A 21,251-nucleotide genomic window follows, 5' to 3' on the forward strand; every position below is an offset into this window, starting at 1 on the left:
GCTGTTGCTTACTGTTTCTTTAAGAAGAAAGCTGTCTCTGTGGTTGCCATGGAAAGCCCTGCATATCTCATGAGACTGAATCACAGAGTATACAGTGCAGCCACAGAAAATATCTGGAAATATGTTTGCCCGAGAGCTGCGGTCCTCAGGAGCTTGGCAGACTTGTAAATGGAGATGCCCCAGCTGGGAAAGGGGATTTCTTTTCCCCAGGCAGCTAATGTGGGCACTGGGTTGGGATGGTGCCTGGAAATCATTTGCCTTCATCAGGGGGCAGGGGAGCACTGGGGAGCAGCTCAGGGATGTCGGGATGGCGTGGTGCCATTGCCTGGCTCGAAGGCAGAGGCTCTCTGTTAAGAATGGAAAATCAAAGCAACCTGAAAATGAAGCAGATCCCAATGTGGCTGTAGCTCATTTTGGGTTTGGGGTGCGGGAAGTGGGACCCATGCAGGGTCCTGCCCTGTCCAGTGAGCCTGCGTGTCACCAAATGGAAAGACTTCATCCTCCTGGCCATGGAGATAAGCTTGAAACTACCTCCCCCAAATCATTTTCCTCCAGATGAGTTGTATTAGCTCTCTTGGCTCCTCAGTGCTTCAGGATGGGGCTCAGCACGGGTGGCCCCATCCCGGTGCAGCACCACAGGGACTGATGGGCCCAGGGCAAGCGGCTGCCTTCACATCCCGCTCACCTCCGCCGGGTAACAACTCTGAAGAGCTGGCAACAAAAGCACACACAAACAACACATACAAGCCCGGCTGCTCTGACCGCCAGCTGAAGAGCGGATTCCCACACCTTCCTCTAATCTAAAAACCACAGTTTCCCCTCACTCCAGCTGCCAAAACCTACAAGTTCCCCCACAACTTCCTTAACACAATGCCGTGTTTCATGCAGAAGTGAAACTTGGAAGTGAAAATCAATTGGGATGAATATTGAATTAAAGATAGTGCATTGATTGAAACATCCCTTTTCATGTATTTATTTTTTTTTAAAAGCCCATTAAAACTACCTCAGTCAATGACGATATTAAGGGGTCTGGAACAGAGCTGAGGCCAAGATATGCTTTAAGGCTCCCAAACTGTCCTCCATCTGTGCCTTTTTTTTTCTTTTTCTTTCTTTTTTTTTTTTTTTTTAAGTGAACATTGCTGGTTTATTTTTCCAACTCGGGAGTTAAAGCAAAAGTTCAGGAGGGAAAAAAAATCAGAAGACCAAAATTCACCTCTAACCAGTCTCTTTCTGAGGATGGATCCATTAATGTTTTAATGTATCTGCTCTAGATGGCAAGCAAAATTTCACTTTAATGAACAGATTTATGCAAGACTCAGGACACTGAATACCCTTCCTGGATCATGAAGCTCTTGCAGGAGTCTATACAGACAGAGCAGTTGTACAGTCTTCTCCTGCCCCTGCAGCACAGCTGCCTCCAACCACGCTGTGTCTCAGGTTTCCAAACATTTCCACTGTAAGACTCTGCTTTTAAAATACAGCTGCTTTCGCTGAGGGTGCACCTAAAATGGCATTTTCTAAACATGTCGACTGAGGTACTTCTGCTGTTCCCAGAAATTATGCTGGGATATACAGCATGACCTGGGTGCCCTCACACAGATCTTCTGCCCCTGGAAGCTGTTTGAGATGCCTTGTGCCCACAGAAGCATGAACTGGGGCCAAATGAGAGGTCTGAAAGGGACTGGTTTGCTCAGAAGAAAAAGACAACTTCCTATTTCTGCAGCACTTAATGCTGTGCACACAATGAAAAACTCCACCTGCAAAAGAGCCTACACGAAGAGCCTACACTCCTACACAAACCACCTCTGTAGGGTTGATAGGAAGTTGAGGAAATTACTTGTAAAAGATGTCAAAGTTCCCATTACTCTTCTTACTCCTTATCTTAAGCCATCTGCTGAACTATATGAAGCCTTTCACACACACATGAAGGTGGCTCAGCATCTCCTCAGCCCATGTCAGCTCCTGCCCCAGCTCTCTTTCTCCTTCAGGAGAGCAGGAGGCTGTAGAAAATGCTTTGGTGGAAAGCAAACTTCTCACTCTTGGGCTGAGCTGACCAGTCTTTTCTGCTGGTGCTTCTGCTGTGCTTCTAGATCTACATCTAGCCAACATGTGCTGGTTTTGGTTCTGAATTCCCTGAAGGCTCTCAACCCCTGCAAGCTGCATTGACTCATTACAACTCGTTAGGAGTGGCTGGCCCAGCTTCTGGGCATGAAAGAACTGTTTTAATTTATAGTTCAAATTACCCAATTTCTCATCCGGACTGAACATTTCACCATTTTCAGAGCCCTGATTTCTTCTTCATGACTTTCTCCCACCTTTGGCTGTGGCTATTTCCAGCCAGCCCACAGCAGGTACAGTCTCCTTCCCCTGGACTTCCAATCTGTTTTTCTAGGCCTACATCAGTCTCTGTCAGGCTCGCTCCCAAAAGGGCTTTCCTATTAAACCAGCCAGAAAGCAGAGTTTTTGCGGACCTGGAGAAAGGACAACAAAAGTCCTCTTAATATATTTGGTCTGCTGTAATCAGGCCCTGCTATTACATGGCACCTCACCAAGGTGGCCCAGGCCCAAACTCACCAGCTGGAAGGTGGGCAAGTGGGCAGAAGGGACTGGACACTGCTCCCCCTCCAAGGATCGTTTACCACCCTCAGTTTTTGGAAAAAGGAAAAAAATGTATGTTCTGAGGTTGGGTCATGACAGTTTAGTTTCATTTTCTAAAGAGTTTCACTAAGGAAATGCTTCATTCTGAACCTGATAATATGACAACATTATGAATGAAGCCTGAAAATCATCTCCAGAAGTGCTTTAGATTTAAAAGCAAACAGAAACCATGTAAAATTTTGCAAACATTATCATCATGTGATTTTCAAACTTTGAGTTGAAAATCTTTTGTGCTTGAGGCCTTGGCTGAATCACCATAAAACCATATGTGGTAGCCAGGGGTAGTGCTACCTACAGTGTGACACACAGGTTTGCCCTTTTGGATACAGCATCCGGCTGCAAGCCTGTGCAAATTGAGAATTCTCCTTCTTTTGCATTTCAATATAATTCCCTTCTTGTTTCCACCTGCTGAGTTTGAGTTTGCTTGTGGCCATCACATTTATATCAGAAATCCCTCCTGTAGGAGCCTCTGGCTGGCAGGTAATTTTGATGACATTTAAAGCCACTTGGATGACTTGTGATCATAGTTCAGCTGCTCTCTCCATTTAGCAGCACTGATAACACCTTGGAAGTCCCAGCAGAAATTAGCAGTGTGGGGCTGTCTCACTCCCAGGTCTGACAGAGCCTTACCAGAAGCATGCTGCATGGTGGAGTTCAGCGAAAAAGCTCCATATGTTGTATGCAAAAGAAAACATTACTTTTGGCATGATTTTTTGTGCCAGAAGCCAATTGCCATTTGAATACAGATGCAGAAGTTGCCAGAACAAATCTAATTGCAATACTTAGGAGGTGTTTTATATTTTTCTTCCTAACTGGGTCCAGGTGTGTTGAATTGTTTGAGGGAAATTCATGGTGTTGGGAAACAGAAAAAGGCTAACTGTTTAACTAATAATGGGAGCAACACATTCTGCTGATCATGAATCCCTGAGCTGATGTTTTGCTTTGTTGTTTCATGTTTGAGTAGCATAAAACTAAATAAACAACATTACACAAAACAGCTACTTCTGAGGTGCTTGCTATTGTGGTTCATGGAAACGTTACATATATGATCTAAGTCATTAGTAAAGCAGCACTAGTAGGTAAAAAAAAAAAAGATCAGGATTAAAAATAAAAAAGAATCATGTACTTAAAATAAGGCTTTTGATGAACTCAAATATTTTTAGGATTTTTGATCTATGAAATATTTTAATTATTTTAACTTTTCATTGACAGTTTCATTTCATTGACTTTTCATTTTGGCCTATGTAGCCCTATACAGCTATTTTTCTGAGTACCTGAAAATATTTGAGTGAAAGGGAAGTTTTCTCTTATAATTTATAAGTTACTGCAAATAAGATACCTGAGAAATGAAATATCCTGCAAGTAAGATATAACCCTCCAATGTTACTGTCCTATAGTAGTTTCTTCATTGGCAACATGGAGGTAACCACAGACTTTTTCCTTTGCCAAATACTTTGCAATTTGCCAGCACACACAGAGCTCTACTTAAGAACTAGAAAGCGTTGCTGTTACCAGCCATGTTTGAAGAATAAAGGAAAAGTAAATGCTGTGGCATGGGGCAAAAGCAGTAACTAAGAGAAATGTGGAAGGTAGCTGTTTTCTTTATTTGCATGTAGATACACAGGTTTGTCTTGCAGGGACTGTGCACACAAGCACGTTTCACAAAACCTATTCAAATCACATGAAGAACTCACTGAGTCCAACTGCACATATCAGTTTCATTCGCTACCAAAAACACACATTCATCTCCCTGGAATGGACTGTTCAAAGAGCAAGAAGCTATTAAAGAACAGTTCCTAACTCTATTAAATAGGTATTGTGACTTTTAAACTGACGGTTATCTTTTTTTACCTGTGAAATTTTCTGCTGGCAGGTGGCTGTCAAATGCAATTATCTGCATTATTTAAGAAGAAACCCTGCATCCTGACAGGCAAAAGGAAATGAAATGAACAACCTCTGACATTAAGACATCAGATACAGAGGAATATATTTTAAAGATAGCAAAGAACTCCTGTTTTTTCACACATAACTGGTGGTTTTGGTTATATATAGTTGACAGACAGGTTGGTTGCAAATAAAATCCTTGGACCTCAGTGGAGAAGTGGGTAATTGCCTGTTGAGTCTTGGGTTATCTTGTTTCCCAAAATGGGTTATGCTACCACAGGGGAGCAAAAGGGAGGAAATTGCAGGCAAAAATGTTTAAAAAGCTTGTTTGAGAAAAGACGGATCTTCTGCACCCTCTCTGTCCATGAAGCTGCTGGCTGTGTTTCTCCAATCACCCACCCAGTGGCTTGGGCACGTTAACAAGGATGCTGCAGAAGTGGCTTTCACTCAGCACAGTGCCAGTGAGGTGGCCTGGTGGTATCAGACATGACCCCAGCTTTCATATGTGAACTGTCTGGGGGAAATCTGCACAGCAGCCTTGCACATCACTGCAACATAGACTCTAGTCAAACTAAGCTAATATTTTGGTGATGATGATTGATTGCTGTTTTGGCATTGATTTACTTTATCTTTCTAAAGCATTCCTTGGAAGAAAAAAACAAAACAAAACAAAACAAAAAAAACAACAACAAAATGAAACAAAACCAAACAACTCTTTCAAACCACAGATAGAGGTACGAAAGCACAGAGACCACAATCCCACTGCTCAGCAACACCAATTTTGATTGAGATCAAGCATAGAGAAACAAGCATGAGAAAGACTTTTCCATTGAATTAGGTGAGCACCCACCATGAAGTTCAGTCTGGCTTTGTGTTTTCATGCTGGGTTAAAGGTTGGCTTTGGGATGACAGAGGTCTATCATCAAGTTAAGCAGTGGAAGCAATGATTACTTGTTCCAGCCTGAAGTTTGTCAAGATGAAATTAACCTGCCCACATTTTTTTGAAGAAATTTGAGATGGCAGAGTGAATTTTTATCAGGTATTTTGTATTATGAAGCTGCAGTAGCCTTTATTTGGTACTAGGTGTTCTAAAGCCAGATTTATTTATTGTCAAACCCATGCCATTTGCAGCTTTTTCCTTGTAATTCATGAGGAAAATAAAAAATTCAAAAGTTCTGGTTTTCTCTGAAAGCTCAATAAAACCTCTGGTCCAAGTAAAGACCAATCCATTGCAGCTTGTTACCTCTTATAGTAATGTCTCTACATGGTTTGGCAAATGTCTTTGCAAACTCATTAGTTCAGGAGTAGTGTTGTTTAGTAGAAGCTGTGCTAGCAACATCAAAGCCTGTGATAATCCCTCCTGTGGAGAGATGGAAGGTTTTCAATTGCAAGGCTGTCTCTGCTATGTTTCTCTATCATTAAGTCACTTAAAAAGACAAGCAAAATATTGCTTCTAATTTTTCTTAAATACAGTTGGTGCATTTATCACAACATTTTGCCTTTTCCTCTTGTTTGGTTTCGTTCCATGTCTGTCTTGGTTGCGTGGGTTTCTGCATTTCTACGGGCTGTCCTTTGACTAGTGCTGTCACAAAAACTCCAGCTCATTCCTCCTTCAAGAATAGCTTCAGATATTTATACCATAAAACAAAGCTTATGTTGTGAGTGCCAGTCACTGGTTCAATTTCTACCCAATACTCATGGTGTTGAATCAAAGAATGAACAGATTCATGGTTTTTATTAGACATTTTGTACTATTCTATAAACCAGATAAAAAGCTTTATTTTATATATTTTTTTAACTTTCTTCCTCAACTCAGAATTTCCTTTCCCTTTTCACAAGAAATCTCTTTAGGGGAAGGTGAGTAGAAACCCAGCTGTCTCCCTTGTTTCCCTGGAACGTCTAAAATACCACGGTATTTCAACAGATGATACCATGGTAACATTTAGCATAATGTTGGGGTCCAGACAAAGAGACCCTGCTGTTCTCAGTCTGAATAAGGCTTTGGGGGTTCCTTGCTTCCAAGCAAAGGTGAAGGAACATCACCAAGGATGACCACTGAGTTACAAAGGCCAGGGGTGGACCCCTACCAGTGTGCAAGCTCAGAAAACTGCCCAGACCAAGTTATTTCCTTAGAAGGATGTGCAAGGAACATGGACATCTGCACTGTACCTCCAGAAACCTATTGTGATGTCTCCTCACTGGTTGCAGAGACAATAGCCTGGTCTCTATACGTTATAAAGGAAGGATAGCACAGAAAATCAAAGTTGCAGTACCCATGGGAACACAGTGAGATCTTATAGAGGTGTCAGAAAACCACTATGATGTGCACACACTTTTGAGACTGGCAGATGTTCCTCAGGACACATCTTCATGTTGTTTTGTTCCGTATCTGACAAATCCTTGAGGCTACTGAGTTTCCTTTGCCACTCACTCGGGGTAGCATGGACTGAGTCAGAGTGTTTTGCATTTTTTCTCTGCCCTGCTGCTTGCCAAAATATTTGAGAATATTTTGAGAAGAGTTAATGTTCGCAGCACTGCTCGGGCGTAGCGTCCAGGATGTGAAGACAAGCAGGCTGGATAGGAACTGACTTTTTAAAAACAGCCTACTATAATTTCATGGATATGTAATTTGGATGCCCAGATCCAGAGAAAATCTCAGCCTGGGTGCCAATAGCTTTCTAGAGAATTATTTTCGTCTCAGGAGAAAACGCTGCTGAATGGAAGTGAGGTCTTGCTCTGAGTGTATCTGACTGGTTCACCCCAGCGATTCCCCACATGCTGAGTAAAAGCTGTAGCTCTCCCTGCAGAGAGATATCATTCTTTCCATTGACTCTCAGCAATCTGGTGCGTAATTTAGTTGCTTGGAAACATCCTGTTGAGGGCAGGCACCTTCTGGACAAAAGGATCAGTGCCTTCTGTAGGGCACTGAAAGCCGGGAGAGGAAAACCCTTGTTACTTACTTAGTTTCTCTCTTTTACCACTTTGCCACTGGGCAATAGGTAGAACATTTGAAAAGGAAGTGTGAGGCCTGGGGTGATGAAATAACTGCAGATGAGACAACAAAAAGTGCTGGGCTCTGGAGTGACCATCTGTAATCCTCCCCCACACTGCCTTCCACTTACCTCAGTGGCTGCAGGAAACGGGATGCAAAACATCAAGGGAAGTTGCGAAGCTCAAAGAGCTAAAATCTGGAACATCTTGGATATTTCAACAATGTTAGATGAGACTAAAACTAAAATGTTGACAGAAGAGAAATATTCATTTGTCATCCTCCCTAGAAATATTTCTGAAGAGCAGATTTCCCTTTCACAGAAGAACAGGAAGCCAAATGTCATTCCCCTGGGGAAAATGAAGTGAAATATCCTTCAGATAAGCCTGGAGAACTCCAGAGCCAAATGTATTGTGGAAGTCTGGGTTCAAGGGTCTATCCTATGGCTGTTTTTTGTTCTGCAATCAGTCTGGTGCCATTTAGATGGGCTGTGGGGTTAAATGCTGGCCCTTCAGGGTTTGGTGGCAAAGCATGCCCCAAAATATATGTCGCATGACAAGGAGTGTTGGAGGATGGGGGGGAAAAAATTAAATTGCTCTTGCCATCACAGACACAATCACACATCTCATAGGTGAGCCCTGGTGGGTCTGACTTTGAATGACTTTTTGAAAGCAAGTCATTGTTATCTCAGGATCAGAAATGATGCAACCTGAATTCCTCTTCTGCTTTGAGGCATACTGATGTTTACTTCATGATGCTGCTTCAAACATTGATGAGATCTCCCTCCTGTATTCGGCAAGGGCTGAGCTTGCTCTGCAGCCTTCTCCTGAGCTGAGTGTCTCACCCCTAATGTGGAAAACACTTCAGGATGTTATGTCCTCATCCAGATTTCACTGAAATTGCCCCGTGGGTTCAGGGGATGCACACAGAGACATACAAGAAAAGATGTGTCCTCAGAAAATCCAGTCATAGTCATTAAACAGAGCTGCCAATGCTAAAGCCCAGCTGGTTCCTCAGGAAAACGCAGCAGAGATGGGTGTTAACAGGGGAACTGATGGATAAAACCAGCCTGAATGTGTGGATAAAGGCTGGGAGGATGTAGAAACAGGGCAGGGCAGGCCGATGATGGAGGCTGTGATCTTGGGCTGTGGCTCCTTTTCTCTCTAATCCTTTTCTCCCTAATTCTCCACCACATCCATCAGGCTCCATAGCACACCCCAGCTCTCCTCCATGTGTGATGGACCCCAAATGCTGACAAGCAGGAAGCTGAGAAACTGTTGGAACATCACCAGCATGAAAGAAGTGTATGATCCCACACACAGGAGTGAGAAGGGGACGTGCCAGGAGGAAAGACAAGGTTTTGAAGGTTGAATTTAATGCAGGGAGGCAGGAAGACAGAGCTGTGACACCCAGAGAGGGCTTGTGCAGTGAACTGCCTTGTTGTTTGCTTCCCTGACGGTGTGTGAAAAATGGGAACGCTGCAAAAATGACACCACCTGGGGTAGTGTCCTGAGCTGTACTTTGCACTTGGAAACCCATTTCCGTCTGGGGCTGGGAGAGGGCTGCAAGAGCCCGAGAGAGGCTCATTTTCTGCAGCTGCAATCCTACTCACTGCTCACTGGGAAAGTGGTGACCAAGTACTCCTTCAGCTCAGCAGTTTGAAGAGCACAGGATGACCTTGCAATGTGGGGAATAACCTGCCAGAAAAATGACAAAGCCGTGGACAACTCAGTGTCTGGGGCAACCTCTTATCCACTGCGCTGAGAAAAAAAATAAACATGCAAGACAACCAAAATAACATCCTTTGGCAGTGTGTGACCCAGAAAGATTGCAAATGAAGAGAGAAATGGGATGGAGACAGAAAATAGCAGCAGTTTTGAAGAAATTCATTAGTGGTGACTTTTGATAGTTCTGGGCTGCAGACAAGCCTGTGCTGACATGGCTGGGAGCAGAGGCTGCTTTGGGAAGCGGGCACAGCCTGATAGCAGTGTCAGGGCCATTTTCCAGTTCACGGTTCTCCTGCTTCACAGCTGAACACGAGCTTCCCCACAGCGCTCAGAGGCCCTGGATCATCACTTTGGGGAGCAGGGTCGCCAAGTCAGAGGAAAGGGATTTGTTTGCCTGGGACAACCAGCATCTGTTCCAGTTCACAGACCAGTGCTTCTCACTGGGTGTCTCTCTGAGCATCCTGGTCCTGCAGTCTGAAAGTGAGCCTGTGGCTGTGGGCTGCATTTCCCCCCTCACTCAAGGTTATTCTTCAGCCCTGACTTGCTTCACCACCCACCAGCACAGCCAAGTTGGCTGCTGACTCTTTAATGCTCTGAGTGCAGCCATCCTCCATGAGTGGCTGCGGTGATTTCAAAGGAGCAGACGTGAGAGTGGCAGGATCTGTTCCTGTGGGAACAATAGGAGCCGCTCCATTTTCTTACTCTTAAGTCAGCCGTGCTCTTGGCAGCTTTGAAACCATCTCTCCTGGCCATCATTACAGTGATTTAACACATTGCGGAGTGCTTACTGTTGTGCCTTGGGAGACACTGATTTCATAATTGATCACCACGGCAGGAAAGCAGAGCAGGGCAGCCCCCTCGCTCCCCCCTCCGCGGCTCTCCGTGCCATCAGCAGTGCAGTGGGGACAAGAATGCTTGTGGGAGAGCTGTGATGGGTACTGAGGGGCTGAGGAAAGCCCTCTGCCTGAGACACAGACTTGGGGATTGCTCCTGTGCAATTGCTGATCACTTACCCTTGTGATCAGGCATTTCAGACAAGTGGCAATTTCTCCTCTTGCATACTCTGGGGCATGAGTTTCATCAGGTGAAGGGCCAAGTTCCCACCACCCTCCCAACGAATGATATTTTTGAGAACCCACAAGGGCTAGAAGGAGTATTTCTAGCCTTTTTACCCGAGGCCAGAAGAGGACAGCCTGGCCTTTGCCACCTCCACAGAGCAGGAGGGGCAGCACGCTGGCTGCATTGCTCTCAGCATCGCTTGCTGATAGGGCAGCACAAACCAAACCCATGCTTGTGCAAGATCCTCAGAGCTGTTTTCATAAGATTTGTACCTTTTTTAATTTTTATTTATTTATTTATTTATTTATTTCATTTTCCCTGAGGCAACAGTTTGTAGGCGACGTCTATATTTTTGACAGAAACCAGGCAGTCTCTGCACCACAAGGCAGAGCTGTACCTCAGCTCTGTCTGCTGGACCTGAGCCCTATCGTGCTCCAGAGCCAAACACCACATCTGGCCACCTCCCCTCCCACTCCACCACATCTGAAGTGAAAAGTGTGGGTTTTTCTTGAAAATAATGATCTCTTCCCCAGAAATGCGTATAGAAAGTGACAGTGATAGAATAGCTGGTGTCAAACCAAATTGTTTTCTGAATCAGCTCATTGGAAATCTTTAATAAGAAAGAGCTGTTTCATTAGTAACAGCAATGACCCTTAGCATGAGCACGAGACGACTGCTGGAGGTATGGCGTGGGGACCCTGGCCACCTGCCCTACAGCCAGGCCTACAAGCAAACTGTTGGGCACATCGACACCCTGTCAAAACCAGAAAAATCCCACATTAGTCGCGGCAGGAAGACAAACAGAACAGCATCAGAGCGCTCTGATGTATCCAAGTGGTTGGTGACTATTACAGGCTTGACAGTCTTCCAGAGCAAAAAGCTGTACGCAGCAACAGTGCAAGCCCAAGACAAGAAAAGCAGATGTTCCCAGCTCCTCCTCCATCCTTGTTCCCATATGTTGACTAAGAAGGTTCTGTAAAACAATATGCTGTAAATCAGAGTGGGGCAGAGTTCACCAGTTGGGTTGAATGTGTCTCTTCGGGGTGCACAAGTGAACCACAGTAATTTAAAAATAAGCTTTAAGCTTCTCTGAGTGAACATGGGATTAAAGTGAAGTATGCTTCATAGACCTAGTCTTTACACTTTCAAGACTATTTCTACGTAATCTACTTTTACTTGGGTTGGCTGTGCACTTGATTTGAGTAGGGATCCTGCTCTGCGGTCACTTGAGCCAGAAGTTTCTCAACAAGAACTTCTTGATCCTGCCCGCTTTTTTTTTTTTTTTTTTTTTTTTCCCATGGCTCACACTTTTTGTTTGTTTGTTTTCAGGATCAAACCCTTTAATTTTTCCTGTTTAGTGTCAAACAGTTCACGTTGTTGTGATTTTGAGAAAAACCAAATTAAAAACAGTATTTGAGCAAGGACTTACTCTTAGGATGTGTGCATTTGTCTCATCAATACCAGTTTGCAGAAGAGCCTTGATTATTTAAGGATATTGGAACAACAGAAAATATTCCCAGACAACTTGAAATCTTTGTTTAAAAGGCTTCTTTATTTATTGTTTCAGTGTTCAGGAAGGTGCTTTCTCCTGTGCACATCCCTTGAAGCCCCTAGCTTCCTGGTGAGTTGTCATATCGCTCTGCAGCTTGGACCTTTTTCATATGGTCCCATTGGCATCTCTGCAGAGAGGGCTGGAGGGTGAAAAATCCCATCCAGGAAAATCAGGCAGGGAAAAGACCCATAGAGCTTCTCCTGGCTTCACACAAAGGTCTTCCACAGCCTGAAGACTTGCTTTCACAGCAGACTGGCCTGGGTGTGATGCTGAAAACCTGCAGTCTTGCAACTCATGCATTTGAAAGGGCTTCTTCCTTTGACTGCATTGACTCCATCACTTTATTAAGATTGATAATCCTGTATTGAATATATAATTAGTAGTTGAAAGATAACTTCATAAAATCAATACACTCTAATGTACTTCAGGTAATATACTGCCTTTTAGCTGTATATGGATTTTCTTTCTTATGAATGTTTTATCCCTTGTATTTCCCTTTTGCATATTTTAATGAAAAAATTAGAAACTTTAAAAATTAAAGTTTCCTATGCAAGGAAAATCTGTTATTGAAGATAAAAGTGAGCTTGTTATCTTCCAGTATTCCTTTTCTTTTCTTATATATCAACTGAAAAAGAAAGCTGTTTTAGTAAAAAAAAAATGAAATCATTCATTTAGAAGTGTGATATTGAAAAGAAAAAAGACTGAAAAATTCTGAAGGAAAATATGCTGAGAGTGAACAATTTTAGTCTAAACAATGTTTACTTTAAAATCATGTATTTTCATAAACAGATTAGCAACATTAAATTTTAAATGAAAAAAATTCAAAGTGACTGAGATCATATAACACATAAAATCAAAATCAATTTGTATTTTAGTGTCTTAGTGACAGTCTTTTTTTTGTTTGTTTGTTTTTTTCCAGTTCAAGGTGGGAACATACTTTAAATGCTGCTGATTCTCATGAAAAAGAGAATCTGCTTTGCCCAAATTAGTTTATTTTTTTAACTTACAATTTTTTATTTACAATAGACATTTTATTACACTTAATACAAATTAACTTATAATTTCATTACAGAAACACATCAGTGGTATTTTAAATGGTGAATAAACATTCCTTTATAACCTCAACATGACCCAAATCACAGCATGAAGCCAATGTTTGAGAGAATGAGAGAAAATTTATCTCTTAAACAGGCGAAAATAAATAGCAAAAATATTGTCCACTTTGACCTGGAAGTTAAGGAGACACAAAAAATAGGGTCCATTATGTTTAGAATAAATCAGAATTATTTTTTTTCTTGTTTTAAAGCCAGCTCATACCTTGGACAGCTGTTTGTACACTGGTGTCTAACTTGTTCACCATCAACCTAAGTAAGGTGAAAATGATATATTTTGACCTGCTGATCAGAGGACATTGGTGTGCTGATGATCTGTACTGCAAGGCCTGAAGTTTGGGTGCACGTCCATGGGCTGAGCAGAGCTTGGATGGAGGTGAGGACCACTCCTTCACTAGGATCCAGTACAACTTGGACATCTGCCCAACCCTTATGCAGTGTTTGAAGCTGTGTCTGAAACTGTTACACAACTCCTGGGTAAGAAAACTGAGGTTGGCATGGGCTCAGCACCGTTTTCTGCTTGTGGGCTCAGGTATCTGTGTTGCATTTCTTCCTCTGGAAAACAAGGAGGCTGGTGAGCGTCAGCTCTGGAGTGGCAGGAGAATTGCACAAGGGCAGGAGACACAGTTGGTCAGAGGCCTGCTGTTAGCTCTGAAGTGAGATGTCTGTCTTAATCAGTGATACCTATCACATCTCAGTCTGTGAAGGAGTAAAACACACTTCCTCATCCATCCTGGGCACGTGGGGAGGAATCCAGGTCTCCTTGTCTTGGGATCCTTTCCTCACTCCCCTCCGTGTTGCTGGATCATCTCAATCTCCTGTGGGAGGCTGTGTCAGTCCTACCCTGAACCCCCAAGTCTGGGGGCTGTTATTTTAAACCAGATCGTGGGCCTCCTGGCATGCCAAGGGGGAAAAAAAAAAAACATTTCTGATAATGAATCTTGTTATTTTCCTAAACTCAGAGGAAATCTGCAGCACAGCTGGTGGTCCTGGAGGAGAGTGAAGAAATACTGCTTAATGAGAACCTGGTGGGTTAATTAGTCCGTTGTATGATGTGGTTAGTCAATAGGAAAGAAACACTTGGAAGTTTTAAACGACATAATCATGACTGACCTTAAGGTAGCGGCGGCCTAATAAGCAGTTAAATGCGCCTGAGCAATAGGGGATGTTTGAGCAAAAGAGGATTAGGGGGAACTGTGCTGATGTGCCTCTGCACAGTTTGAAACAGAAGAGCTACGAGAGTGAATATATTAGCGAGGCTTTCAGCATCAGAAGTGAGATGGCTGGCAGTGTTTCCAGCTCAATACGCTGAGTGCTGACCCACAGAATTTGTGGGTGCACACAGTGAGGCAGCACGTGCTGCAATAGCTGGGAGGGAATATGGAAAGGAAGAAAAAAACAGGCAGCTGAGCTTCAAGTGTATGCTTCCTTTTGGCCTACTCAGAGGTCCTGAGATGGTTTTGTCTTCCTCTTTTTGTCTCAACACCCCAGTCATGTGCACCCAGAGTGCCTTGAGTGACTCCTCAAAAATGTGTGCTTTTGCAATCTGTACTTCTCTCTTTCAACTTCATAACAGTTGTTCCACTAATGACTGATTAACAACTAACAGTTGTTTCACTAATTTGATAACCTGGGGTTTCAGGTATATGATTATTCCATCTACAGTCATTTTGTTGTAACCTACTAAGTTACATCATCCTTCTCCCGTGTAGGTCTTTGATGAAAGCTGCTGCTGTCAGCACGTGCTTGCTGTGAGGGCAGGATTTGCCCTTCCATGTCTGGCTGCACCCAAGCAGCTTGGTTCTGGCCCTCCTTGGGACATGCTCTTCTCATATCTTTCATTTCCTCTGGCTCAGCTGATTGCTGAGCATCTTGCAGCACTTTCCTGGCCGTGGCCCCAGCTGTACGTGGGCTCAGCTCTCTGCCATTACGCCGCTGTTGCTACTGGTTTCATTTCATCTGCTGTCCTGAGCCTGTTGCTGTTACATATAAGCCTGCCAGATTTGCCTGTGCGATTGTTCTTTTGTCCAGATGGATGTTTAGCTCATGCCATTTAGTGCTGATCTGGTTTTCCTATTGCTTTCTGCCTACCCAGGGGAAGAGGTTTTGTATTAAAATTCTCCTGGAGTGCTGAGTCACTTGAACTCTGCTACTGTGTCATGTGCTCGGCTGTCTGAGTACAGGACCTGGTTATGTCATATCTAGCAAAATGTGTTTTCTGTTTCCCCATCAGAGTTTGGCCTGAACGTCTTCCAAATTATCCACCTACTAGAAACTGGGAAAGTTCTCCCTTATGATGTAATTCCCCTCTTAGAAGTTTGTTTTGATCTTTTCCAAGAACCTGGTTAGGATTTTATAGCTAGGACGCTTTTTGCATGCTTTGCTCTTTCTGTATATTCTCATGCAGAAGGGGGATTGCTTCCAGTGATTTGGCCAGCCACGTAATTGCAAAATGCCAACAGTTTGTGCTGTTGCCCCCTCAGATTATGTTACTGTGTGCTCAGAGGTATTCTAATCAGAAAACTCTTTGTTGCACTCTTAAAGACATATAAATGTTGCTGGTTGGGTTTTCTCTAGTGACTGACTTGGCGTTCACCAGACCCTCCCTGGGGTGGCTGAAACTAAGCTTGAGCCCGAAGAAATTCATTATCCACAGCACATCCCCAGCAGACTCATCCTGATGCAATATTCAGCAGACAGTTCTGCCTTGAACAAACCAAGTGCTCTGGCTTCACTCACTTGTAATCAGCAGCGACATTTCTTTTGCGATGCTGCTCAGTGTTTGTGGGCTGATGCAGATCCCTAAGCATCTGCAAGGCTCTCAGTGCTATCGGACTAGCGAGCCAGTCTGAGCAGGTTTCGAAAGATGTAACTAGCCATTTTCTTAGCAGCCTTGTAACTTCCTTCCTCAGTGACTGCCCTCTGCATTTCTCATCCCTCATTGGCTGCGTATTTCCTATTTATAGCTTCACTTCCTTGTCTTGTGTCCTTGTGCATCGGAGTGCTTGACCTACAGTGACTGCTGTCTCACCCTGAGGACATTTTCTGGCTCTGCTGTACCACATCAGGGCTTACATTGTCCTGCCTCCTGCTGGGTCCTATGCTTGCTTCCACAAACCCAGGCAATGCACCTTGCGAGAATTTCACATTGAGGATTTGTCTTCACCTGGTGGCTTTAGAACAGCTTTTGGTATGTCACCAGCATACAGGCACATTTCTGCAGCCGGATAATGTTCATTGTTGCTGTGATGAGCACTGCAGCTGCCTCCACTGTTTGCATGGAAATGAATCAGTTGTTGATCCTGCAGCCTCGCGGTGGGTGTACTGGTTCGTGGCTGGCAGCCTTCTTTTGCAGGCAATGCGAGGCCACTTAAGACAAATGAATTGACTCCAGTCTCTGTTGTGTGCCTTAAAGACCTTTAACTTTAATCTGCCCCTTTCTGTCTTTATACCTGCTGCTGTCTGGTCCTTTCCCTCAGATAAATCAGCAGCCCTCACAATTTTCCAAGAATTGCACCAGATTTATTTCTCCAAGCTTTTGTTTGTTCAGGCTGAGTTCATCCCTGAAATAAAACAGTTACGTGTGCACTATGTATGTCGATGTGTGCATGAGGTGTCTAAGCTTCCATTACAGCCAATGAAGGTCCAGTCCACAGAGACAGTGGAGCTGAAAGAAGGACTCAGGGGGCCAGCTTTGCATTTTGACTACTTTGAGGCAGAACGGCTGAATTGTAATCTCCACCGCAGTCCCCATTGCTGTAATGACAGATGCGGGAATGTCATTGCCTAAAACCAGTCTAGTGCTGCCTGAGATCCCCTAGGATATCTGAAACATCTGTAGTGGATTGCCCAACATGACAGAGAGCAATAGATGGAGACCAGGCCAAATATTCCACAGAACCTGAAACGACACTGGATTTGTCAGCCTCCACATACAGAACTTCAGACATCCAGCATTCATGTAGACACCTAAATTTGGATATCTTCCTATTAGAAAGGTGTCTGGGGCTGCTTGAAATGCCCTTGGATCCCCTGCTTGGCTTCCAGTTGCTGTTTCTGGGCATCTCAGTTTGGGCAGCTGCATCTATCTCATCACGTTTGCATAGTGACAGAGCATCGTCTCAGCTGATTAATCTGCCACATACCTCCACAAACACTGTTATTTGTTTCTGTGGTGTGTTGTTTCTTCCCGTCTCCCTACTGAGATAATAAAGGAGTTTTCCATGATTATCTCATCAGTATTCAACAGTCAGATCTGAACACAGAATCATTACCAGCTTTCACTCTTTCTATGCCTGTGCTTTTACATTGTACCTTAGTATTTTCTTTCTAGAGGTCACACCTGGTCCTGTATTTTCCTGTTTATTTCCCATTTTGTCCTCATTCTCTGGCCAAAAAGACCTCACCTTTTTCTGGTGTGTCACATCTAACAACATTTAGCTCCTATACTTTCAAACAGCTATTAGTAGCAGAGCTATTTAAGAGAGTGCAACTCATATTCTACCATATGTACTTGGAGATAGCTTGGAATGTCTCCTCCAGACTTTTTCTTCTTCCAGCCTGTACTTCATTGCCCAAGACTTGAGTACATTTATGAAGAGGTAAAGTAGAAATATTTTTGCTACGTTAAAGAAGAGAGATAGCTGGCAAACATCCTGATAGCCATATTCACAAGCATTTTTTTTCTCACTGTTAATACAGTGTCTCTAGATTGCATGAAAATAAATATTTCCTTATCACAACACATAGAAAACATAAGAGTAAATATGTACATAAAATGCTTGAACACTTAAGTGTTTTATTTGGGTTTTCAATAGCCTCAAATGGAATAAGCAATTGTTCCAGACATTTAGAATTAGTGTCTGACCTACATTTTTGTCAAGAACTGCACTAAAACACATAAAAGTAAAAGAAAAGATGGGTTTAGATAGCTCTTTCCAGTTATTATTTGATGAATAAAATCTCTCACCCGTGCCCAGATCTCCAGTAGGTGTAAATGTGACTCACAGAAAGGGGGCTGAAAGACTTCAGGTAAAGGCAACAACTCTTCCCAGCCCACTCATGTATGTTAATTTAAGAAAAGCAAACATTTGTAACAGAAAGCCATCCAGCTAGAAACGTTAAGAACATGTGTTTTCCTTGTTGTAGCACAGCCAAAAGAGACAAACTTCAATTTACACAGTATCACATTTTGCCAAATTAACAATAAAAGTGGTATTAATATTTAATATTTATATGACATTGTCATCAGGAGGCCAGTTGGGTCTGATCCCTATGGTGTGAAATGTGTGGACACTGAAAATGATTTTGATTCTTTTTGTTTATGTTGAGGAGCCACTGTGATGTTCTGCAACCTCATTGTGCCTGCCAAGATGTGGGCCCCAGCTCCAAAAGGCTCATGAGTATTTTAGGACAATTTACTTTTATAACTGTAAGTTCTTTCTTTGTATCTTTTTGACTTAGTAACAAAAGCTGGGTTGTGAATCAGAAAATTATGGGACCTGATTCAAGTAACACCTTTTCAGGATGTTACTGGGTAAGGAAAGAGGATGTTTCTTATGGCTAGAACAGAGTTGCAAGAGGAAAGATGCATGTATTCTTATGCATGGCATGGAAAACTTTAACACCATAGTTGTTTTTATTGTGGTTGTTGTTTTCTTTTGGAGGTTTACAGGTGTCTAAATGGACTGGTTTGGAAGCTGGTGAGAAGTTTTGATTTATCAAAGACACGTAATTTTGTTCAAAGGGTTGGATAACCACCCACAATGAGGATCCCTGAATATTGTCTTATGCCTTGAATGCTCCTCTCCTCAGGCATTACAGGGAAGGAGCTGTTTGCCAGTGCATGAACTGCATCCTTCAACACAACCACTAAATAAGTAATGATCAGAATATTACTACTACTACCACCACCAGTTTGTCATCAGACATCTCTCAGGTAATTGTAATATACTTACCTTAAATTTTAATAGCTTTTCTTTCAGCATAGGCGTATTTGGCCTGAGGTTCATTTAGATACTCACTGACAAGAAAAATTCTCTGGCCAGCTGGGATGGTTGAGCCACCAACTCCACGCAGCTGGATAATCATAAAAGAGTATCTGAACTGCTTCTTCATTGTGATGTGTTGTCTCCAGCATTACTGCCATTTCAGCAGAGATCTTTGCACTAATGCATTCACCTGGTCCTGCCCGGGGACAGAGCTTGAGCAGACACTAGATGGGTATCCAGCCCAGCTGTGAGCCTGTAACGCTTCAGGTGCCATCACAAAGTCATCCAGGAGGGCTCACAGCTAGCATAGACAGCTGTGCCTGGGGCTGTAAGGGCTGTAAGCTCACATCTAACATAGACAGCTGTGCCAGAGCCATGGTTTTGGTGACTTTGGAACGGTCTTTGGTTTTATTCACCTTGGAGAGGCAGGAGATTTGATATTCCTATGAAGGACACAGTTTTTTTGAGTTGAGAAATAACAGTATAGAAATGACAGGTTGGAAGTAAAGAATAAGCAAGCTGGTTTAAAAAGTTGGATGCATACATTTTAGATTTTAGCTTTAGCAGGTGCATGCTTTTAAGTCTCTTTGTTGTTCCCACTCTCTGTACTTGGATTTGTATCATGGAGATCTCTGAGTTCGAGAGCCAGATTTCTTAAGAGGAAAGTAAACCAAAAGATGTGCTCCAGGCCAGCACCTAATGTGCTCCAACAACTAACAGGCATCCTGTCCTGAGGACCAGGTTAGAGCTGTTGTGAAGTAAAACCACAACAAACATGCAGTGTGGTTATTAGGTCCTCAGCACAAACGGTTTTGCTCCAATTGCAATGTGCAATAGGATAATCTGATGCTCCTGTTGCACCATTTCACTTGCAAATGCAGACATAGCCAGAAGCTGTGTATGCCTGTAAAGAGCTCAGACAAATGTGCAATCTCACTGCCTCTACGTGACAGCCTGTCTCTCAGAACATCAATGGTTCCCTCAGTATTTATGAGCCCAGGGATTGTTTGGTGAATAAATTGCACAAGATAGATGTGTGTGAAATTTCTATCATCTATGATTCTTAGTAAACTCTCTGAGAACTAGATGGATATATCTGAAAAGCCTTTCTTGGAGCTATATGGAGCAAGAGTTCACTGCATTTATATCATGCCTTGCAGAATTATTTTACTTGTATTACTTCCAGAATGCTTGCTACACAACAAATTCTGACAAAATAATTTGTCTGACAAAACCAATCGTATAAATAGTATATTTTCACACTGAGGTTTTCAAAACATTATTTATCTTGACCAGATAAAGAGAGATTCTCAGCTCTGAAGACAGCAGAAGAAATGTTGTCCTGATCTATGTATGCTTATCACTCGGGTCCCAGGGATGTTAGAGCTTTGAACATCCAAAGACTCTGCTACATCCTTGGCTGTTCTGCTTCTTACCTGACATTATTTATGTCTCCAGGTTATATTGTATAGGCATAAAAACAAGTTTCACAACCAAATTAAATGGTCGGCCTAAAATCTAACACTATTAGGCTAGCTACTTCATACTGGGTAGGAAAGGCACACTGTGAAGAAATACCATGCTGTGGCTTTAATGTAGCCTCATGCATAATGCAAGAAGCTTTGGTCATCAGACCATGCTGATTTTTTTTTTTTTTTTTTTTTTTTTTTTAAACAGAAATGCAATAGTGGCTAGGAATTTTTCTGAGGCACTTCACAAGAATTTTTCCTCTTCAGCTACTAACACTGTGGCTTTAATACATCATGGACCAATTACAGCTCCTGGCACTTTTAGTAGTAACTTTCATCTTTAAGTCTATAATCCTGTAGAATAGATATGTGGTATGTATGTACATATATATATATATATATATATATATGTTCCATGAGTGCCAATTCTAATAGACCTCTATTTACTTAAAGTAAGATGTATTTGAGAACTTATTTAAAATAGCGCACCACTTTTCTTCCCTTGAACCCATCCATCTACTTCTCCAACAAATGAGAGATTTGCACTTCCAAACTGAAATGGTCACTTATCAGAGGCCTTCTCTGGACCATTTATTCCTTCCATCACTGTTCACTAACCTGACCTGCAGTGCAAGGAAGATAAGGGGTAAGACATTGTCCAAGTTGCAGGAGGCATACAATGAAGCAGAAACAGGATCGGTGGAATGTTTGAGTTGAACCCAAAGCTCTAAAGAACATATAAAGAACATCAAATATGCTCAGGTTTGAGTGAGTTTTGGTTAAATATTCTGCCCAAACATGACATTTCAGT

The sequence above is a fragment of the Anas acuta genome, chromosome 2 (assembly GCF_963932015.1).
Source record: "Anas acuta chromosome 2, bAnaAcu1.1, whole genome shotgun sequence".
NCBI lineage: Eukaryota > Metazoa > Chordata > Aves > Anseriformes > Anatidae > Anas > Anas acuta.